Raw genomic sequence first — 25,558 nt, 5'->3', positions numbered from 1 at the left:
ACAATGTTTCATTGCACACACTTCGTACACGCCTTCTCGTTATCCTGTCTCGCAACAAAGGCCCGTCACATCCCCGAGTTTCTTAAATTTCTCCTCTCGCCAAAGAGCAACGCTAAGTCAAGGCATACATATTTCGCTCGCGCAGGCGAAACGCGCAACCTCGCAATATACTTTAACTTTATATTCACATGATCGCGCCAGCGTGCTGCAGGCCTCTCTACTTCTGCGCCTCCTTTAGGTGTCGCGCTTGCACCAACAGCGCATGTTAGTATAGCGCAGGGAACTCCCACTTCAATAGGGAAGATCATGCACTTTCCTCGCACATTGAGAAAAGCAAAATTGTCGTCACCCCCTCCCCACCCAATAAATAATACTAAGTGCGAGTGGATCGACTGCACCCGCCGAAACTCGCGCCCTGCCCGCTAAGGGAAGGCGAGAGAGCGGCTGGCGACGCTCGACAGCTTGGCGCGAAAGCGCAAAAGCAGCTCGAGTCGCGGGGCGGACGTCTCACCAACAAAAACAGCAACACTCAACAGAACATTGCACTCCCCTGTTACTGGACAGTCATGCACCATTGTCCCACCGACGCCGCAGCCTCAAGAGATCTAGGCAGCGGCGGTGAAAGCGAAACCACTACCCAGAAAAACACCAACACAGACAAGCGAGCAACCAAACTCGCTAGGCAACCGAAAGGCTCTGTTGCCTACACCTACTAGCTCATCTCAGGTTAGCAACAATAATAATACGAAACAAAACACAAACACGGCTGTGGCGAATAACAACAAAGCCGCAGCGGTGCCAACACAACACAAGACTGGTCCCCCCCCCCCCCCCCCCTCCCAAGTCGTTATTCAAAACTATAGGAACCTTAGTGCCTTTGACACTGCATGCGCGGAAAGGCCCATTAACAGCACACTACACGCAAAGTACTCGGGGGATATGGCCTCACTGTACGTTGCCACAGACAAAGAATATAAAGATTTTCTGACGTTCCTCAAAGATCGGAAGATCGAACACTACTCGTACAGAATGCTGGACGAGGGAACCCAGCAGTACGTGATCAAGGGAGTGGATCCCAGTACCCCTAACGAGACAGTACTGGCGGCGCTCTGTTATCTGGGATTCGACCGTAAAAGTCCCTCCCGGATGACGGGGTTCCGCACACACGCACCGCTAACACACTACATGGTTGAGTTAGCCGACACGGCTGATTCCCGCGCCGTCCTGCAGATAAAGAGGTTTCTGCGGATGGACGTACGTGTAGAACTTTACGAACCACCCAATGTCCCCCAACAATGTAACAACTGCCAGCGATTCGGCCACTCGGCCCTCCGTTGTGGCCTGGCAACTCGTTGCCGCGGATGTGCTGGCAATCACAGAGCCAACACCTGCACACAAACACAGCCAAACCAGCGACGCTGTGCCAACTGCAGTGGGCCCCATGCGGCCAATTTCAATCAGTGCAGTGCATACAAACAGGCGCTGAAGCGTAAACAAGACAAGAACAGGGTACAGTACGACATTCCACGCCCAAGGCCAGCGCCGAACCCAGTAAGGAACGGCGTATCGTTTGCCATGGTTGCACGCCCTGGCGGAACGGCACAGGCCGCGGAACCTCAGCGCCCTTCACACACACGCGAAACAACCGCTGCAACAGCTACACAACAGCCAGAGACAACACCTGAAAACTAACTAGCATCGGTGCCAACACTTATGCCCCCAAACAACACGACCACACTCCCGGAAGTCGCGTGCTGCGAAGAAACGCAAACTATACAGGAAAACACACCCACACAAGAACCCCCAGAACCCCAAGCCCAGAGGGGGAATAGACGCACACGTAAACACAGGGCGAGGAACACCAAATTACCGCAACAGGCCACCCAGCAACAACAGACCGATAACACACAGGAAAACAGTCAACACGACATCGAGACTGTAACCCACACTACCATCCCCCTCACCACAGAAGTAACACAGGCGCCACAATCTCTGTCACAAAACATAAACCCAAATGCCACTCCTAACAACACACCAATACCCGCACAAGCGTCCGCTAACTCCACAACAGCACCTCAGGCTGCCACACCAAACACCAACACATCACCTGGGGGAATACTGGAAACACAATTCCCTCGACACACGACCTTTCAAATCCTTACCAAGGTGCTGACGCCGTCACTACACTCATCACCCAGTTCATGAGCGTCGAACCCGGTCAATACTGGGCTGTCATAACACACTGCCATCATAACACTCTTTCACACTCTCTCATGAATAACATACCACACCCGGCCCGTAACGCAAACCCGCACACCCTATCACAGATCCTGTTCTGGAATGCAGACTCGATCCACAACAAAAGGGCAGAATTAGCCGCGTTCATGGAGCGCAAGGGAATCCTTGTCGCGCTACTGAGCGAGACTAAGCTTAAACCGCACAAACAATTAAACTTTCCCGGCTACTGCGTCTACCGACCGACCGGGCGACGCCGTGGCAGGTGGAACTGCGATCGTCATACACAAGGACATTGAGCACACAAACATAGAGCTCCCTGAACTGGAAAAAATCGAGGCTACGGCCGTCAGAGTCACGTTCAACGGAGCCTACGCCACACTGACATCGGTATACAACAGTCCTGTAGGCATTTCAACACGCGATATCAGCACACTACTCAACATCTCACCGCGAGTAATAGTCGCTGGAGATCTGAACGCAAAACACCCAGAATGGAATTCACGCATACGAAATCCCAACGGCAAAAAACCGTATGAACATTCACTAGGCAGAAACTACATTATACTAGCGCCGACTGAACCGACGCACATTCCCTATCAGAGGGGACAGAGGCCAGACGTGTTAGACATGGCCCTCACCAAGGGCATTACATCGACACTCAACGTTGTCGTTGGAAACGATCTGCCCTCAAACCACCAGCCTGTAATACTATACATTGAGGAAACAGTGCAGCACATGGAACAACGCAGGATGTTGGACTACGGGCGTACGAATTGGACATTGTTCAAGGAAACGCTCGATAACCACATGCCACCCATACACGAAATTAACGAAACAGCACAAATTGACGAGGCAGTAGAAGCGCTCACTAACGCCGTCCAGAACGCAATGGCGGGCACCATACCTGATCGCACCTCACAACAACACAGTGCGGCCCTGCCCCAGGAAATCCTGGGCCTAATCTCAATGAGGAATCGCCTCAAGAGACAACGACAGCGCACCAGGCGTCAGTACTTCAAACGGCACATTAACAGGCTACAGGGCATCATACACGATAAAATACAAACACATAGAACACAACAGTGGAACCAAAAACTCTAAGGGCTCGACACTGCGCGACCTGGCGTGTGGCAACTAGCTCGACACTTCACCAGGGAGAAAATATATACCCCAATGCTTCAAGGGCCTGACGGACCTGCATACTCAGCGGAAGAGAAAGCAGAACTAATGGCCCGCACACTCGCAGCGTCATTCGCACCGAACCTGGTACCATCAGATCCAGTGTTCACACTTGCTACTGACCAGGAGGTTACACGCATTTTAGCCCAACCATCGCGCGACGACATTCGACATGCTATCACAGCTGAAGTCTCCTGGGCTATAATACATTCCGCTGCTAGGAAATTCCCTGGTCATGATGGCATTCAAAAGTGTGTCCTCCAGGAGTTCACGGATAAAGCTACTGAATACATAACACACATAACGAATGCCATACTAAAACACCAACACTTCCCCGCCTTTTGGAAGACGGCCAAGGTCCTGATGTTCAGGAAGCCGGGGAAAGACCACAGCCACCCACAAAATTACCGACCCATCAGCCATCTGATCTCGCTCAGTAAGATTGTTGAGAAAGTGATTCTCAAACACATTACTAGGCACTGCATAACAAATGACATCCTGAGACCGTAGCAGTTCGGCTTCAGGAATCACCACTCCACAACACAACAACTCTTACGGGTCGTTGAACATATAACACATGGCTTCAACACAAACAAAGCAACAGGGGCGGTGTTCCTGGACATCGAAAAGGCTTTCGACCGTCTATGGCACAATGGCCTCATTCGCAAACTTAGCGACGCGGGATTCCCCGACGGGCTGGTGCGTCTAATACACTCATACCTCACAGACAGGAGTTTCAACACTGACGTGCAAGGCAAACAATCAACACGACACGGTATACACGCGGAAGTACCCCAGGGAAGCATCCTAGGGCCCCTACTGTTTAACCTCCACATAAACGATCTCCCAACCACACACAACACAACGATGGCAATCTACGCGGATGACACAGCCATCCTCGCGCAAGACTGGAAACCATCAAACATTACGTCACGCTTACAGATTGCACTCAGATTGGCTGAGCCTTGGTTGGAGAAATGGCGTGTTAGAGTAAACATCGACAAGTGCGAAGCCGTTCTGATCACTAGAAGACCGAAGCAACCGCCCAAACACCGACACTGCAGACCAATAACTTTACATGCACGCCCAATACGTTTCCGTGAGAAATTCAAATACCTCGGTGTCTGGCTGGACCGGAAATTACTCTGGGGGGACCACATACAACACATGACCAACCGAGCAAGCGCGAGGCTCAAACAGCTCTACCCTATGCTCAACAGGCGTAGCACACTGAACAGAAGGGTGTCGAGGTCCATGTACATGACACTTATCCGACTCCTGATGACGTACGCAGCTCCTGTCTGGGGATACGCTGCGCCTACACGCCTGCGCCGTCTGCAGCTCATACAAAACAAAGTACTCAAAATCATAAGCAATGCTCCACGATACACACGCATCGCGGACCTTCACCGGGAATACCGACTTGAGACTCTCACGGAGGTAATCCACAAACTCACCACGAGACTATACAGAAACTCCAGACATTCGTAGAACCCGTTTATTCTGAATCTGGGGAACTACGACCACAACCACAGATGGAAACATAAAAGACCAAAAGACATACTTGTAAGGACCTAACATTTATGGTCAAGCACACGCAAACACAACGGTACAGGTGAGCCCCTGTTAATCAGACGCCATTACTGGATATCCAGCTGGAACACACTGCCGAATAACTGGCATCACGCAGGGAAGCCGCACCGTACACTGCATGCAGACAACCTCCACACACCCCCCACACAGTGAGATGATCTGTGGCCGATCTCCCACTACTATATAACGATCTTGATTGTTCCAGGAATGTAGCGGCTGCAGCAACTTGGATACATCGTCATCGCTTGCCACGGTAATGATGCACGATACCCATACTAACAAATCCAACCTTGCATGAACTATCGCAGCTAGTAAGCCACTACTGCTCTTACTACCCATCCCACTGTCACAAAGGTTTTTTCCCACGGCACGAGCCTTGGCACTTTTTCCCCTCTGCTCTTCAAATTGCTACCCTCACTCGCGTTTCGTCCACTATCCATCACCTGATGGACCGTGTTAATGCGTAGCCTTACCCAGACGCACGGACAACATCACAGCCCAGCATCCTGTGATCCACTAATTAGATAACTAACATGTTGACGGAGCTGACAGTAGAACTTTTGGTCTGGTCACCACGTTGGTGCGGGCGTGGGGGGGCTCCATCTCTTTACTAAAGGTGGCGCCGGTTAAGGGTACACACCTGTTAAATACGCGATAATTCAATGTCAATGATGCAATAGAAAACTGTTGCGCAATTGCAAATGTCATGAAGTTCATCTTCGTGTAGTAAGTGTCGACGAAGTGTAATAAATTGGACTGATACAGTAAACGGATTTATAAAGTTTGAAAACATATGCATTCATCAAGCATCGAAACAGTTCAGCAGTATCAAATGTCATTAAAGTTCATATTGCAGTTAAAGTGATGACAGATTGTAATAAATGAGATTGATAAAATGAATAACTTATAAAAAGTTTGAAATTATCCAGACTCTTCAGATCGGGTCGTTTTTTTTTCTTCAGACTTTGGCCCATGGATCCATGCCATTTCCCTAATTGGGCAAATCCAAAAAACGTCGGACATTGGCCGGTCAATTTATGGCGATATTGGCCAATTCAGGACTTGGCCGGCCACTTCTCGCTTTGGCCATTTTCGCGTTTGGCCGTAACTTTTATGTTTGAACTTGGAGCCGACCAATATTTTTTTTTTAAGTATGAATTGATGATTTTCGTCAGTCATATCAACTCACCTGCAGAATGTCTTATGATGATTATAGCACACCCCAGAAAACTAATAGAATATATCTCATACACATAATTATTTAAACTTCTTTACGGCAGATTTTTTTTTTTTTTTGGGGGGGGGGGGGGCTGTCCTATGGTGTGGTATATATATTTTCATACGAAGTATAAGTAAATCGAATCTACGAGTATAAGGCAGTTAAATACTATTTAGCAGCCTAGGTGTCATTTTCCAGCTGACGTGACTGTTTAGTGTAACTGTTTATGTTATTGTCCGTAGAAGTGGCTTTCGTACAAAATACTTGCAGATGTTGTTGTGGCTCTTCAGTCCAGAGACTGCTTTGACGCAGCTCTCCATTCTACTCTATCCTGTGCAAGCTTCATATCGCAGTACCTACTTCAACCAACATCCTTCTCAACCTGCTTAGTGTATTCATCTCTTGGTCTTCCTCTACGATTTTTACCCTCCATGCTGCCCTCCGATACTACATTGGTGATCCCTTGACGCCTCAGAACATGTCCTACCAACCGATCCCTTCTTTTAATCAAGTTGTGCCACAAATTTCTCTTCTCCCCAATTCTCTTCAATACCTCCTCATAATGAGGAAGTATTGAATAGGATTGGGGAGAAGAGAAGTTTGTGGCACAACTTGACCAGAAGAAGGGATCGGTTGGTAGGACATGTTCTGAGGCATCAAGGGATCACCAATTTAGTATTGGAGGGCAGCGTGGAGGGTAAAAATCGTAGAGGGAGACCAAGAGATGAATACACTAAGCAGATTCAGAAGGATGTAGGTTGCAGTAGGTACTGGGAGATGAAAAAGCTTGCACAGGATAGAGTAGCATGGAGAGCTGCATCAAACCAGTCTCATGACTGAAGACCACAACAACAACAACACCTCCTCATTAGTTATGTGATCTACCCAGCTAATCATCAACATTCTTATGTAGCACCATGTTTCGACAGCTTCTATTTTCTTCTTGTCCAAACTACTTATCGTCCATGTTTCACTTCCATACATGGCTACACTCCATACAAATACTTCCAGAAACGACTTCCTGACACTTTCGTCTATACTAGATGTTAACAAATTTCTCTTCCTCAGAAATGCTTTCCTTGCCACTGCCAGTCTACATTTTATATCCTCTCTACTTCGGCCACCATCAAATATTTTGCTCCCCAAATAGCAAAAATCATTGACTACTTTGTCTCATTTCCTAATCTAATTGCCTCAGCATCACCTGACTTAATTCGACTACATTCCGTTATCCTCGTTTTGCTTTTGTTGATGTTCGTCTTACATCCTCCTTTCAGGACACTATCCATTCCGTTCAACTACTCTTCCAGGTCCTTTGCTGTCTCTGACAGAACTATAATGTCATCGCCGAACCTCAAACTTTTTATTTCTTCTCCATACACTTTAATTCCTACTCCGAATTTTTCTTTTGTTTCCTTTGTTGCTTGCTCAATACACAGACTGAAAAACATCTGGAATAAGCTACAAACCTATCTCACTCTCTTCCCAACCACTGCTTCCCTTTCATGCCCCTCGACTCTTGTAACTGCCATCTGGTTTCTGTACAAATTGTAAATAGCCTTTCTCTCCCTGTATTTTACCCCTGCCACCTTCAGAATTTGAAACAGAGTATTCCAGTCAACATTGTCAAAAGCTTTCTCTAAATCTACAAATGCTAGGAACGTAGGTTTGCCTTTCCTTAATCTATCTTCTAAGATAAATCGTAGGGTCAGTATTGTCTCACGTGTTCCAACACTTCTACGGAATCCAAACTGATCTTTCCCGTTGTAGGCTTCTACCAGTTTTTTCATTCGTCTGCAAAAAATTTGCGTTAGTGTTTTGAAGCCGTGACTCATTAAACTGATAGTTCGGTTATTTTTACATTTATCAACACCTGCTTTCTTTGGGATTGGAATTATTGTATTCTTCTTGAAGTCTGAGGGTATTTCGCCTGTCTCATGCCTCTTGCTCACCAGATGGTAGAGTTTTGTTACGCCTGGCTCTCCCAAAGCTGTCAGTAGTTCTAATGGGTTGTTGTCTACTACCGGGGCCTTGTTTCTTCTTTGACCTTTCAGTGCTCTGTCAAACTCTTCACGCAGTATCATATCTCCCATTTATTCTTCATCTACATACTCGTCCATTTCCATAATGTTGTCCTCTTCTGCCTTCCCTTCTTTGCTTAGAACTGGGTTTCCATCTGAGCTGTTGATATTCGTAGAAGTGGTTCTCTTCTCTCCAAAGGTCTCTTTAATTTTCCTGAAGACAGTATCGTATCTTACATCTAGTGAGATATGCCTCTACATCCTTAGATTTGTCCTCTAGCCATCCCTACTTAGCCATTTTGCACTTCCTATCGATCTCATTTTTGAGACGTTTGTATTCTTTTTTGCCTGATTCCTTTACTGCATTTTTATATTTTCTACTTTCACCAATTAAATTCAATATATCTTTTGTTACCCAAGGATTACTACTAGTCCTCGTCTTTTTACCTATTTAATCCTCTGCTGCCTTCACTATTTCATCCCTCAGAGCTAACCATTCTTCTTCTATTGTATTTCTTTCCCCCATTCTTGTCAGTCGTTCCCTAATGCTCTCTCTGAAATTCTTTACAACCTCTGGGTCTGTCAGTTTATCCAGGTCCCATATCTTTAAATTCCCATCTTTTTGTAGTTTCTTCAGTTTTAATCTACAGTTCATAACCAATAGATTGTGGTCAGAATCCACATCTGCCTCTGGAAATGTCTAACAGTTTAAAACCTGGTTCCTAAATCTCTGTCTTACCATTATATAACCTGTCTGAAACCTTCCAGTATCTCCTGACCTCTTCCATGTATACAACCTTCTTTCATGATTCTTGAACGAAGTGTTAACTATGATTAAGTTATGCTCTGTGCAAAATTCTATCAGGCGGCTTCCTCTTTCATTTCTTACCCCCATTCCATATTCACCTACTACGTTTCCTTGTCTTCCTTTTCCTGCTATCGAATTCCAGTCACCCATGACTATTAAATTTTCATCTCCCTTTACTATTTGAATAATTTCTTTTATCTCATCATACTTTTCATCAATCTCTTCGTCATCTGCGGAACTAGTTGGCATATAAACTTGTACTTCTGTGGTAGGCGTGGGCTTCGTGACTATCTTGGCCACAATAATGCGTTCACTATGCTGTTTGTGGTAGCTTACCCGCACTCCTATTTTTTTTATTCACTGTTAAACCTACTCCTGCTTTACCCCTATTTGATTTTGTAGTTATAACTCCGCATTCGCCTGACCAGAACTCTTGTTCCTCCTGCCATCGAATTTCACTAATTACGACTATATCTAAATTTAACCTGTCCATTTCCCTTTTTTATTCTTATAGCTCACTTGCCCTTAAGGGGTCTGACATTCCACTCTCCGATCCGTAGAACGCCAGTTTTCTTTCTCCTGATAACGACGTCCTCCTGAGTAGTCCCCGCCGGGAGATCCGAATGGGGGACTATTTTACCTTCGAAATATTTTACCCGAGAGGACGCCATCATCATTTAGCCATACAGCAAAGCTGCATGCCCTCGGGAAAAATTACGGCTGCAGTTTCTCCTTGCTTTGAACCGTTCGCAGTACCAGCACAGAAAACCCGGTTTGGTTAGTGTTACAAGTGTAAGTAGGCTGTTTAGGTTTTTATGTTGGTAACGCCACGTAGCGCTCTATATGAAAGTCACTGATTGTGCTGTGTGAAGGCTGTGGTTGGTTCGAATTGTTGGTGTATATGTTATTGTAGTGTTGGGCGGCTGGCTGTTAACAGCGCGTGGCGATGCGCAGTTGGAGGTGAGCCGCCAGGAGTGGTGGATGTGGGGAGAGAAATGGCGGAGTTTTGAGAGCAGATGATCTGGACGTGTGTCCATCAGAGACAGTAAATTTGTAAGACTGGATGCCATGAACTGCTATATATGTTATGACTTTTGAACACAATTAAGGTAAATACATTGTTCGTTCTCTATCAAAATCTTTCATTTGCTAACTATGCCTATCAGTAGTTAGTGCCTTCAGTAGTTTGAATCTTTTATTTAGCTGGCAGTAGTGGCGCTCGCTGTATTGCAGTAGTTCGAGTAACGAAGATTTTTGTGAGGTAAGTGATTTATGAAAGGTATAGGTTAATGTTAGTCAGGGCCATTCTTTTGTAGGGATTAGTGAAAGTCACATTGGGTTGCGCTAAAAAATACTCTGTGTCAGTTTAGTGTTGATCAGAATAGGTAAAGAGCGAAATGTCTGAGTACGTTCAGTTCTGCTCAGCTGTTTGAAAATCAAATAATGTAAGAGGTTTATCAGCACAGTAATTCATCAATTTTTCTAAGGGGACGTTTGATACAAGGCCAGATCAGTCAATCATCCAGAGTGTTACCCCTGCAACTACTGAAAAGACTGCTGCCCGTCTTCAGGAACCACATGTTTGTCTGACTTCTCAACAGATACCCCTCCGTTGTGGTTGCACCTACGGTACGGCTTTCTGTATCGATGGGGAGTGCAAGACTCCCCACCAACGGCAAGGTCCATGGTTCATGTGGGGAAGGGGGGATGGGCAGGAACAAAATACCTATCATCGTTAAGAACGAAACTGACGACAAGTAATTTAATAAATTTAACGAACCAATACGCCACTCTGAAAATGTTTGGCATTTGATGAATTGATCCTCGTCTTATTATAAGCAAGCTAGTACAACACAACGAAATATCGAAATTTCTTGACTCTTGTCTTTTTAAATATGCATTTCGCCGTCAATTACATCCACTACCGAAGCAGGGTGGTAGAGTTCACATTCAGTGCATCCCACAATACATTGTACACCTGTCACGCTGCAGTTGTTTCACAGCGTTGTAAATGTCTGCTGATATGCAGAAATGGCCGGCTTTGCGCACATACACGATGGCAGAAACAGACGTCCTGCAGCAGACAAAAGCGCCGGCTGTTCAGCGCTGGGTTAGCGACTGCACACAGAGCTGCGCCTCTTTCATCAGCCCGCTGTCCCGGGCTCGAGAGGCCAGTCTGTAACATATCCAGCACAGGCACCGACGTCAAAAACTAATTCGCTATACGTAGTGATATGTTCTCATTACGATTTTTTGCCATTCATTAAAATCGGCGAAATTTTTATGATATTCATAATGAGACAGAAAAACTGTGATTTTTTTCCTCGTTCTTCGTGATATCTGAGCTTAAAGTACTTGCAAACATGTTTGTGGTGGTATGAGAACTGCTCTGTTTGAATATTCAACCATTTTCCTACACCCATGTACAGCATAATACGAAGTGAAAGTTGTAGCAGAGGTTATACGTCTGTTAATGCCTAATCGTCTCTCAATGCACATCGTACGTCAATCACTTACCTTTCTGTGTTAACAGGCTGCTGTTACTGCCCGCGCTGCAACAGGTCGTAGATAAAAGTGCTAACTACTAAAGCAATAAAGCGAGTTTCGTATAAAAAATGAAATGGAATAATCGTGTGGCATTGCCGGGTGGGAGGCCCCATTCGGGGAAGTTAGGCCGCCGAGTAAGAGTCTTACTACAGTCGACGCCACATGCGACTCGCGTGCCGGTGATGAGGATGAAATGAAGATGAGAACAACACAACACCCTGTCCACGAGCGGAGAAAATCTCCGACCCGGCCGGGAATTGAACCCGGGCCCGCTCCATGGTAGGCAAGCTCGTAACCACTTTTTTTATCTCATTTTGTTTTACGTTGTTCGTTTAATTTGTTTAGGGCGGACGTCCGATGACGCCCAAATAAGTTCTTCGTTGATCCATTCACTCAATTTTTTGTTACAGAGAGTAGCTAACCCTCTGACCGAACGCACTGAGCTACCGTGCATTCATTCCATATAGCTAAGCAGGCGGACGAGTTTCGAATAATTATCTGTAGCTTCAAAAACACACTCAAGTGTACTCTAATAACATATCACTAAAATTAATCAACCGCACTGTACGTCTTAAGATGAATAAGGTTTCAACATACAGATAACAAAACGTGTATAGCCAGGGAATATTATTGATTCTCTATTGAAAGTTGGTAAACACAAAGAGTTGACGATGATGATGGACAAACATTGCATAAACATCTTGGCCATTCAAGAACCATATACCTAGATGAGGACACAATGGACATTGAAGGTTACAGGATTTATAAAGGCAAAAGGGCAGTCAAAATAGGTAAGTACATACCTGTACTTGGCACAGCTTTTATTGTTCTTAAGAGTGTTGTCAGTTCAATCGTCGAGTTCTTCAGCCCTTCTGAGAGACTCTCTATCCTAACTCTCAGCTGTGGTAACGAAGGATACATACTGATCAATGCGCAAGCACCAATCAATGAAGACAACAGACGCAATCCAGAGAAAGTTGAACAGTTTAGGACCTTCTTGAAGAACAGTTAGAGAAAATACCATCTAAGAACATAAAGATCCTACTAGGTGACTTTAACGCTCAGCTGGGAATAGAACTGCGATTCAGATCAACAACTGGAAAGTATCCTGCTCACAAGTTGACTAACTGAAATGGTATAAGACTCGTCAATCTGTGTCGATCCTTCAGTCCTTAGATAATGTCAACAAACCAAGAAATAGAAGACTTGGCGATCACCAGGCAATGTGTGTGGAGAGAAACAGATGATCATGTAGCAATCTCTAGGAGAGAAATTAAGGAAATAATGAGTGTTAAAGTACAGAGAGGTGCCCAGTTTGACTCGGATCATTACCTCTCCAAAATCAAAATTAATTTCATCCCTGTCAATAAGGCCGTGAAAATCGGAAATAAAATTCATAAATATGACTTTGCGAAGCTCAAAATCAATCAAGACGTATTGGGACAATACCACCGGCAACTGACATTTGAATCCCATAAATGGACGGACATCGCCTCCAAGATTCAATAAACAGCTAATACTGCAATTCTGACAGCTAAAAAGAGAAAGCATAGATGGTGGAATGAGTTTGGGATGAGGTGGTGGCCCAAAGAACAAATGCATGCAAAAAGTGGAACTCGACCAGGAAACCTGAGGATTTTGATGTATTCCGTGAAGTTCGAAAATATGCAGCCAGAACTCTACGAAGGGCTAAGCGATTGTACGAGAAACAGCAGTTAGAAAAAATCGATCAGGATTTCCGAAAAAACAATTCCAGAGACTTCTATAAGACGTTAAAATCGAATTTGAAAGGATACCAAGCCCCTAGTCTTTGTTTTAGAGATAAAAATGGAAAGCTCGGTCTGACCAACAAAGAAAACTGCACGATCATATCTCGTTACTTTGAATACCTACTTAACTTTGATGAACCGAAAGAAAGATTCCCTGTATGTATCCCGATCCACAAACTACCCGTCTCATCTCTACCTAGTAAAGAGGAAATCATAGAGATCGTCACCAACCTTAAGAATAATAAGGCAGTTGAAGAGGATTCAATAATGGCGGAACTACTGAAGCTGGCCAATAATGAAACTCTAGATGTACTAGTCTAACTTTTTGAGGAGAGCTGGAGAACTGGGATGATACCAATTGAATGGCAGTCAGCTTTAATCCATCCTCTGCACAAAAAAGGCTATAAAAAGAATGTCAATCACTATAGGGGCATCTCACTAGTATCTGTTCCATATAAGATTCTCCCAAAGCTATACAGAACAGAATAGAAGGTCATCTTGACCAACTGATTTTGGAATATCAAGCTGGTTTCCGAAAGGGCCGTTCTTGCCCATAGCAGATATTTAACCTCACGAACATCATCAGGTACAAAAAAACTGCAGGAAATAACTACGTGGTCGTGTTTGTTGATTTTTCAGAAGGCATATGACTCCATCGACCGACAGGCATTAATGAATATTTTGGAAGTGTTTGAGGTGGTTCAAATGGCTCTGAGCACTATGGGACTTAACATCTATGGTCATCAGTCCCCTAGAACTTACAACTACTTAAACCTGACTAACCTAAGGACATCACACAACACTCAGTCATCACGAGACAGAGAAAATCCCTGACCCCACCGGGAATCGAACCCGGGAACCGGGGCGCGGGAAGTGAGAACGCTACCGCACGACCACGAGCTGCGGACAGTTTGAGGTGGATGATACATCGAGAAAGCTGATAAAACTAACCCTCACTAATACAGTGTCAAAAATAAAGTTTATGGGTGAGATATCAGAACTCTTTGCAATCAGAACGGGTGTAAGACAAGGAGATGAACTATCCCCCCTCCTTTTCAACTGCATCTTGGAAAAGGACATTCGAGAGTGGAGAAAGTTGCTAGCCCAAGAAGAAATAAATGAAGAACGGTTCAGACTTGGCCCTAACAACAAAGGGGTGTACATCGCCTGCTTGGCCTTTGCAGATGACCTGGTCATTTTTGCTAACAACATAGAGTCAGCAGTCAACAAGATCAATAGGCTGTCAGAAATTGCTGAAAAAGTTGGACTCCAGATCTTTATTCAAAAGACAAAATATATGACGAACATCTGTGATGGACATGAATGGATTATCACCAGTCTTGGAAAAATCGGACGAGTTAAGAATTTTAAGTATCTCCGTGAAGTCATCCAGGAGAGTGGATTAGAAGAAGAAGCAATTAATGTCAGAATGAGGAAGTTAGACCAAGCATACCAACTGACAAAAACTAACTGTAACAAAAAGTCAATGAAGATAGGGGCCAAGTTCCGACATTATAATACAGTTGTAAAACCTGACGGCTTATATGCATCCGAAACTTTGACCATGAATAGACAAGGTCAACTTGAGCGGCCGGAAAAGAGACAGTGTAAGATATTAAGGAAAATCCTAGGTAATAGATGGGTTGATGGATAATGGTGAATGAGAGCAAATGAGGACTTGTACAGCAAGACAGAACCTATCACAGCATCCATTAAGAAGAGACGGTTGTTATTTTACAGTCATCTCATGAGGATGGACGGTGACCGACTAACAAAAAAAAAATATGGAGTTTCATCCAATCTAAGAAAACAAGGCCAAGATAGTTCGAAGAATGTGAAAAAGATCTTAGGCAGATTGGTATCTCAGAGAGAGAAATTCCTGACAGGAACAAATTTAGAAGATTGGTGAACAACTACCAAGGTTTTAAAATGGCATCAACGCCCAAAAGACAGAGAGGACCATTATCCAGAGAGCATAAACAGGTATTTCTTGGTGGGCTCCGAAGATACTGGTAGGAAGTCAAAGCTGGAACAAGAACAAGACCTAGCCACTAAAATGAAATTGGTTGTTACCACGCAGTAAATAGAGACTCAACTCGATAACAAAAAAAATTGATTACTATTTACTGAACAGTTAGCTATCGAATATTTTATTATCTACTACCGGTATTGAAATATCAGAGGCATGGTGACAGTTGATACATTTCTATTCCAGAAGCACCGTTCGATCTGGTAGTATTGCTGATGGCTCACAATAGAACTGCTATGTATATCTTATTGTGCCTCTTATTCTCTCTCTCTCTCTCTCTCTCTCTCTCTCTCTCTCTCTCACACACACACACACACACAACTCAATACCTCTCACCTGTGATCTCTCTCTGGCACTCGACGAGCATTACATTCACTCATTTGTTTATTGTTACCTACTCCTCCTATTACTTTATTTACCTGTCAGTCACTACTTTGCACAGAGTTATTCATAAGTACCTTCTGAGTTTCAGAAGATAAATGCACAAAAAATACGAGACATACGGAAAATAGACATGTATCAATGGATAGAGCGTCTCTCCAGCTTTCTAACTCACATTACAGGTATTCAATATGGGCACAATTTGTAACTTAACGTTATCAGGCACATTATAGGTGTTAGTTGCTGCAGCGCAAAGTCTCACTGGAAGTTTTATTTTCAATATTTTCCGTGTTTGAGCTGTTTTTTTTTTCACTTTATTTCACAAAATATTACACTGTTGGCAATCTAATTTAACAATATTTTAAAAATCCCGTAACACATTAAAATGTTTTTAATTTATAAATAACTGTTTCACAAATATTTGGTGTTTTGTACATCATTTTATTTGCCTGTATTAAATTCGACAAGATGTCAAGCCTCACACAGGAGTCAGCTGCAGTAATCATCTCGCAAAATTCTGCTCTACCAATTACAATCAACACTTAAATAAAAATGGCAAAGGTAATTTTAATCAGAACACTGGAAAGAGTTCTGGTCTAAATAACAACAGATTTAGTCATTCTTAACATGACAAGACAAAAATATGGCTAAAGAAACGGCACACAAACATTTTAGTGGACAAATTCATTCAATGATATGCAGTCTATGGTGAACAAAGTGATCAGCTGGTGATCAATACACGACACTCACCAGAACTAATCGCTTTACCTGACTATATATATGTGAATTCGTTGTATGGTCCATAAACAACGCTGCTATCAAGTGTCTATACTCTACTAATCCGTAAAGAAAAGTATGATTCCAAAGAACAGAGTGCTGAAAACTATATATTGGAGCCCTATGCCACGGCAGCGAGTATTTTACCCTACAGCAGGTCAGGGTGGCACACCACGATACGCTCGCCGACTGCAGTCATGGACAGCGACAATCTGATGTTAACGTGGCGCGCCCGAAATAAATGCAAGTACGTGGTCTCGCGTTCAGCTGATTCGGAATGCAGATGCCTCCCTATGAGCCTCTGAATCCCTGGTGGATTCCAGAGTGCAGGTGGACCCGTTTGCTGGTCTGCCAAACCAATTTGACTCCGTGACACGACTATGTATGGCGGAATATGTCAAACGTTTAGATGGCCGAATCAATACAAATAAGTACACTCTCGCATCACTTGTTGTGTGTGCGAGTCAAGAAGCAGTACCTCTGATGGTTCACATAATGACTGTCACAGGCTCTAAATCGTACACTAGCAAAGGACACAAGTTTCACCATTTAGGTAAAGACCTGCCTTTCTTTACTAGCAAAGTGCCAGTACAAGAGTGTCCACTTCCCTTTCTCTCAGCTTTCCTCACCAGCTCGGTAGCATAGTACTTTTACATGCTTAGGCTACACCCAGCCCGCATCTCGTGGTCGTGCGGTAGCGTTCTCGCTTCCCACGCACGGGTTCCCGGGTTCGATTCCCGGCGGGGTCAGGGATTTTCTCTGCCTCGTGATGGCTGGGTGTTGTGTGCTGTCCTTAGGTTAGTTAGGTTTAAGTAGTTCTAAGTTCTAGGGGACTGATGACCGTAGATGTTAAGTCCCATAGTGCTCAGAGCCAGCCAGCTACACCCACTCAGCCCAAGCCAGTCATCAGCTGGAGCGTGGCATTTGAAGCTGGGAGAACGCCCCTTGCTCTGCATACACAGATTTGACCAACCAGCGACTTTAAATTTAATAGGGAGAAAAGGTAAAAAGATTCAGCTTCATGGCCTCTTTCCCACACGTTTACGCCATGTCTTTGCTAAAAACATGACCTGGATTGAACCACAGCCCTTCGTAAAAAGATCGTTATCTCCCTCGTTTCGTCCATTTCGAACTTTCCAAAGGACGGCCCTAAACTCGCTAAAAGTCTCGTGCCTACACAAATATGTCTTGTAGCAGAGTCTGGTCGCCGAGGCGCCACTAACCTGTCCCACGGAAATTCGCAGAAACCCACAGTCGTCTCATCGGCTTCCTGTCTAACAGGGGCCGATCCTCTGCTTTATTGCCAGTCGTCAATGCTCTTCCCACAGCAGCAGCAACTCCTCGGCGCTAGTCAACCTATGTGGACGCTGCCGCCGACCGACCCGCGCCATCCAATCTGTCTGCACAATGAGACCAAGAAATTGGGCAGTCCACAACCGTTTTCACCCAGGTTCACAGAAAAAACTATATCCTCGTCGCTCTGCTGCCATACACTTTTACTGCAGTCGTTTAAATCGGAACCTTCTTCCTTTGAGTGCAGGTAAATCTTACCACTATGCCTTCACTAGAGCATACAAGCAAGAGCATTAACTACTGCCAACCATTTCACCATATGAATGAAGTCAGATCGTATCCAGGTATAGCAATCAAGTAATAAAGATCATCTTCCCTAAGAACGTTACGCAGCATAACACCTTATCAGAAGTAAGAGTGCCCTCTAATCTCTCACAACCTCCCCGTTCTTCTCAAAGTTATTCTTGAGAAGTGTCACACTTTAAAGTGGTTAGTGTGCCGTGTGACAGAATAAATTGTGACACTTCAGTTGAGTCATTATCAAAGAAATAAACATGGATCAATTTTTGTTAACCATAAACCCCAGCACACCCTGCCTTTACCACATTCAGCTAGGGGTCGTACATACACTTTGTGCTGCATGACTACAAAATTAAAGTGAGAAACAAAAATGTGATGGGTATACCATGGGGTCATATTCTTGTAGACCCAGACTTTAGTGACACTTACTAAATGCTTACAGGCATATGCAGACATTTATCTACTCATTCATCCTGAAATTGGGGTCAGAGAACGTTATTTCCATATCCAGAATATACGTAATATTGTTTTCTTGAGGATTCTCTGTCCCATGGAAAATTATTACCCCTGGTAAGTTATACACGTTGCTGCATTCATTTCTTGACAGCACATCGATCACAAACGTTCTCACATTCAGCCTATATAAAATAATCACACTGTTCATGTGGAATGTGTCAACTGTTCAGCTTATTTCTTTAACATGTGTCAGTCTGTTCCTTTATTACTTATCGTAAGTGGGTAACAGATTTGTAGGGTATCACGAGGAAAGGCAAACTCAAATGTGCTTGTAGTGCTTCATATTCATATGTTATATTGTGTGATGCGATCGTATACAATGTACGTGATGTCAAACTCAGAGAACAGATTTTGAAACAGTCCGTTTCAGCAGGTAGTGCAAATACGAGATCAGTACGTTTCAGGTGCCCTGTTAGCTGTGAAATTTGAGCAGCCAGCTATTTCTTGGGTTGAGTTCCTTGCTTGTGATCGCCCCATTCCGCACCTGCGGTTCGCGCTAGCCACGCCGAGTAAACAACCTTCCACACCACATAAGCAGCACACTTAAGTCTTGCCCCAGGTGTTATTCACAGCACTAACGCCAAGACTGCTCAGTGTTATGCTTGTGGTAGGAAAGGACATGTACAATCCATATGTTTGCAACGGAACAAACATAAGAATTCAGCCCACTCACAAAACTCTAGTCACAAGGCCCATGTCATTAATGCAGTATATTCCAAGTCTGCAACAGGCAAGCGTGCAGTTTCTTCAATGATATGTCAGTCAAACAAACATTTTGTTCATTTACTTATTTGTAGGAAACGTGGGAAATTTCTGTTGGACACGGGTGCCTCTGTCATATTGCTCAATAGTCACACATATGAACTCTTAGGCTCTCCCCACCTCTCTAAAACTAGCACGCAACTGACGGCTTATAATGGACAAGACATTCCCGTTCTTGGAACATGTACTTTGCCTGCTATGTATCGCTCGCATACGCGAACAGTGACTTTTACAGTGCTGCAATCACGCGAGTGTGAGAACATATTTGGTCTTGATTTTTTTTATTTGTTTGGCTTTAACATTCAGGACAATGTGTTGTCAGTGTCTGCATTCAGTGCAGTGTGTCCCACTAGTTTAATACCACTATCGTTCCGAAGTCCAGCTTCAGTTACTGGATTTGCAAATATTAACTTTCCCTCACTTTCACATGAAAAACACTAGTCGCAAACAATTCAGGTGCATACTTTCCATGCTGCGATGCGGACTGGGGTGGGTGGTATCCGGCCACACCTTAAACTAACAAAGCCAAATCCTGCTGAGCCCGCACCGATCCGGGACAAAGGCACGAGAAAAAAGAATATGTTGCCGCATTTCTCGTTCAGAGGATCGCCTCTAATTGCAAAAATGACTCGTTCCAAATCACAGAGAGAGGTTGCAATTACGATCCATAGATTATGCAAATAACTAACGCAATCTGTATCAGAAGATTAAATGCTCTAAATCCTCGTCTAGAAATGGCATCAGATTATTCTCAAAACAAACAGAACACTACACTTAACATCAAAAAACACCGATTATTGTAGGACTAAATCTTATCAGAGACTGTGTAACAGAATTAGAAGTTATGAGTGTTTCGAAATGTATGTACCTTTCGCGTAAAAAATAATCCCTTGCAGCAGTAAAGTAGTAAAAATGAGATACGAAATACAACACAGGGAAGTTACAAAAATTTCTTCAAAGGTACAAATTAACTGATCGCAGATAGTCGTCAAACGCAATGGGTCTAATAAACTTTCTCTGTGGGAAGCGAGTCTTTTTGGTTTGAATAACTCGTAGTGAATAGCTTTCTGTTTCCAAGAAAGGTGTTCCCAAACAAGTTCATTAACATTCTGCGGAGTCTTTAATGTAACCAGTATATTTAAATATATTTTTTCAAGTAGATAAAACTAAATCAGTAAGCAAACGATGAAATAATGATCATCAGTGCGTTCTCATATACTTAGTTACTCGCGTAATAAATCTCGTCATAAGAATGGTTTCCCACACTATTTAAAATACGCGGTTACAAATTTACTCCATACGAAGAGGATACAACAATAGCAAAGAAAAGCTAATCAGTTCTTTTTTTGCGACCTAAAGAATTTGTACGCGCTTATTACAGACAAATATAACCCAGTGACATATAGTCTGGATTTCAAAATAGCCTTTTACCTCTAGGCGCTACGTTTTCCTCCCAACACACAGAATATTATTACGGCTGAGTATATGTTGACAGCTTAGCTAAACCTTTTGATAATATGACTTTCATACGTGAGATAAAATACCTTAGAATAGTCGACACAGCAGGTTCGTTGTTTCCATTTGAACTATCGAACAGAAAGCATTATACAGGGTGATTCAAAAAGAATACCACAACTTTAGGAATTTAAAACTCTGCAACGACAAAAGGCAGAGCTAAGCACTATCTGTCGGCGAATTAAGGGAGCTATAAAGTTTCATTTAGTTGTACATTTGTTCGCTTGAGGCGCTGTTGACTAGGCGTCAGCGTCAGTTGATGCTAAGATGGCGACCGCTCAACAGAAAGCTTTTGTGTTATTGAGTACGGCAGAAGTGAATCGACGACAGTTGTTCAGCGTGCATTTCGAACGAAGTATGGTGTTAAACCTACTGATAGGTGGTGTATTAAACGTTGGTATAAACAGTTTACAGAGAATGGGTGTTTGTGCAAAGGGAAAAGTTCTGGACGGCCGAGGACGAGTGATGAAAATGTAGCACGCATCCAGCAAGCATTTGTTCGCAGCCCAGGAAAATCTACTCGCAGAGCTAGCAGAGAGCTGCAAATTCCACAATCAACCACATTGGCCCTTATCTGTCCGTGACTACCTGAACGTCAACTACCCGAGGCGATGGATCGGCCGCCAGGCAGCCCGTGACAGAGCACTTCATCACTGGCCTCCAAGAAGCCCTGATCTTACCCCCTGCGATTTTTTCTTATGGGGGTATGTTAAGGATATGGTGTTTCGGCCACCTCTCCCAGCCACCATTGATGATTTGAGACGAGAAATAACAGCAGCTATCCAAACTGTTACGCCTGATATGCTACAGAGAGTGTGGAACGAGTTGGAGTATCGGGTTGATATTGCTCGAGTGTCTGGAGGGGGCCATATTGAACATCTCTGAACTTGTTTTTGAGTGAAAAAAAAACCTTTTTAAATACTCTTTGTAATGATGTATAACAGAAGGTTATATTATGTTTGTTTCATTAAATACACATTTTTAAAGTTGTGGTATTCTTTTTGAATCACCCTGTATATTATTTTTATACGTGCAGCATAGAAACAGTCGTTCTAAAGTTAATCCAAATATGTCTGGGGTTTCATGGAAATGTATCTGGAGTTCTTATTTTCTAACATGTATTAATGGCGTTCCATCAATAATATCCTTTCTCAGTTGATACAATACACGAACAGAAAACAGTACTACTACTAAAACTCATTATTTTAATCTATTTAAACATTAAATTCGATAAGCAGATGGTGGTGATGTTTTGGGAAACAAATAGAGCAGAATCCACATTGAGAAACCAACATCCTAATCCGATAAAACACCTTACTACAGGAGCGTTTACAACACTTATTAGTATTCATATTTCCTCTTTACCACGTATGTACTAGATTTTGTTTTCACAATAAATAGTACAAAACGTTGTAATTAATACTGGAAATGAAAATAGTATTACAAGGGTTCAAGAGTTTAAAGTAAGAATAGAAAGGTGCCGTATACAAAGCATATTAAATGTCTTGTGGGTAATACAAATTGCTTTAAGATTCAATTGAAGAACTTTCTAGACATCGGTTTCTATTCGTTGAGAGGTATCTTCGTAGGGATTCTTGAAACAGATTAGAGCAGTAATGCTATAAGTTTTCATGACTTTTGAATCACTCTAATGTCATTTGAATAAAGTGTATATCTTTGACGTCTTTCTTTACCGCAAAGACTCCTCGGCATGGGATCAATGGAAAATGGTACACGTAGAGTAAAGTAGAAAGCCACATTACCTCCTACCCATTTCGCAAAAACCGGCTGCAGCCTCCTCCTGTCCAGTTAAGGCGAGCAGCTTTCCGAGATGGATGTAGCACTTCGCAACATCGGCGTGGTCGGCAGACTTGCAATCCAAGGACACAGCGTTCTGTAGGTACCTGTGATACAGATGGGTTGTTGAGAGTTTCATCGTAGAAGTTCATTTCTCGCGTCTTGGTGCCTGTAAAGCTTAAAAATTAGTGCAGAAACTAACGTCATAAGAAGTAAAAACACTCCGAAAGTAAACTTTTCTTTGAGGCGTAATGACTGAGGTCTGCTCTTCCAGAATAATAGTAAAATGTGATATCATCAGAAAGGCATAAGGAACGGGTCGAAGCTTTGAAACGACTGCTGGTCACAGATGCATTTGTCTCTGACATCCTGCGCCACAGTAAATTTAATTGTCGTATATGAAGCACTTACATTTTCTGCATCAGTGAAGACGAGGTGTGTCTTGTACAGCTTCTTTTAAGTTGCAAGACAGACGTATAGTCTGTGCACCAATGTACGTCCAAAGCCTATACGATAATATCAGAATATTTCGTTTTGATCACTGTTGTTTTATCGATACAGTAGGTTTCAACATTCTGAAATAATAATGAATTTATTGCAGAGTTTCTTCATGGCTTATGTAATTGTTTTATTTATCTCATATTCAATATTGCCTTGTTACCCATTGAAATACAACACATGGCAGGTGGAGAAGAACTGGTTTCAACCTATTCTTACAGTCTATTGGAACCACTCGTCACAATCCAAGGAATATAACACACGTGACTTCCAAGTTTGTAGCAGGAGTTATTAACATTGACACTTTGTGTTGTGTACAAAGGAGTCATTTTAGATTATGAACAAGGATCTTGCGTAAATCATGAATTACTTCGTTTCATCGGTTGTTACACAGATTGTTTTATTAGGCATTTTGCAGCCTTTTCTGTGTTTCTAAGAGCATGTATGGAAGGTACCTTTTTTAGGGAAAGGAAGTCTAGAATGGCTGTAAAATTACAAAGTAACTCACATTAGAGCTATAGACGATTCAAAATAGCCACTCTCATAGACACACTACTAAATAAACCATCTGATATTGTCTTGTCGTTCCACACAGCTGTGTATCCACAACGTAATCTGGATTCTATCTCTCTGTAGCCTACTGCAAGGAGCTCTTTTTGTACACTGTCGATTCGTATTACTAAGACCGTCTCCTAGATAGGACAGCTGCTCCCCACGATGTACGTCACGTAATAAACACTGGCGAAATAATTTTGTATCGGGACTGAAAATCTGACTTTACGTAGTTTTCTGACTGCTAAGGCTGAAGGAAGTTAGTGATGGATAGTATTCCTGGAATAGAAAAAGTATCTTATTTGGAAGCATTTTCAGCGCAACTTGATGGTAAATGGACTAATGACAGTATTGTTAATAACCAAAGTGAAAGAACAAATGGCAATATAGATAAAATCGTGAAGTAACTGAGAGCATTGTTAAAAGCCCTTTGAATGGACGAATGACAGCGTTGTTACTAATGTCCCTGGCTGGAATAAGGACAGTATGTTAAAAGCTGATACGAATGGAATAATGACATCATTGTTAAAAACATGGAAAATACGGATCACCGCGTCCCACTGCCAGGTGTGAAGAACGATGAATTAGCATACGATAGGTAAACAGCTCGGCAACAAATCTGGCTAGACTGAAAGTAGACATAGCTCTGAAGCATATGTACAGTGTCTATGCCAATGCTAAAGATGTTTCGAGGATACAATTACTTGAATTTGAAACTGGATTACTACGGTCTGCCGACAAGCGAGTCAATTTTTCTGCTTTGAATCACGGATAGTCTCGGGATAGTCGGGAATTAACTCTCCCAAATCCTACCGGAAAAGCATAGGGCGGTAGGGGAACGTTATGTTCTAGCGAACGTTTCCTTATCTTTGTCAGATACTGCTAAAGCATGAGAAAGATCTAGTCGGCTCACTTGGTTAGATATGTCACATTTTTACCGTGTTTTATTAATGTAGTATGTGGAAGAGGATATATCTCAAAAACACGATATACCATGCCATCTGGCTATAAATATATGCAGATGATTGGAAAAAAATTATCAATATTTGAAAATACTTCTTTGATCGCAAATCAAACCGATCTCATCCCTGTGGAATATATATGGTAGCTCTTAAATTTTGCCGGAAAAGCGCAGGGCGGTAGGGGAACGTTATGTTCTAGCGAACGTTTCCTTATCTTTGTCAGATACCGCTAAAGCATGAGAAAGATCTAGTCGGTTGACTTGGTTAGATATGTCACATTTTTACCGTGTTTTATTAATGTAGTATCTGTCGAAGAGGATATATCTCAAAAACACGGTATACCATGCCATCTGGCTATAAATATATGTAGATGATTGGGAAAAAATCATCAATATTTGAAAATACTTCTTTGATCGCAAATCAAACAGATCTTATCCCTGTGGAATATATGTGGTAGCTCTTAAATCGTTGTTAACATCGTGTGATTCCTTCCCCGAAAAACCTTTAACTGCTGTGGAAACCAATGCAAACAACATCGTTCTTTGCTAAATCTACGAGTACGAGCACCTAACGTAGATACTTGAAGCTCGTCCATCTGCAGTTATGCTTCAAGCTGTAGTTACTCCTGATTCGTGGGGGGTATCCTAATATTAATGTGTATATAGACACTACTGGTAGGGAAAGTTTTGTACCTGAACGATAGTGTAACTCGGAACACATGATGTGATTTGCTTGGTAATTTAGTCTAGTGATTGGTTTTAAAATCGCATGAAGGAATGCGCTCTATCAACCGTCATAAGCA

Source organism: Schistocerca piceifrons, chromosome 4 (genome assembly GCF_021461385.2).
Source record: "Schistocerca piceifrons isolate TAMUIC-IGC-003096 chromosome 4, iqSchPice1.1, whole genome shotgun sequence".
In the NCBI taxonomy this organism is placed as follows: Eukaryota; Metazoa; Arthropoda; class Insecta; order Orthoptera; family Acrididae; genus Schistocerca; species Schistocerca piceifrons.
Note: the sequence above shows the minus strand (reverse complement) of the source record.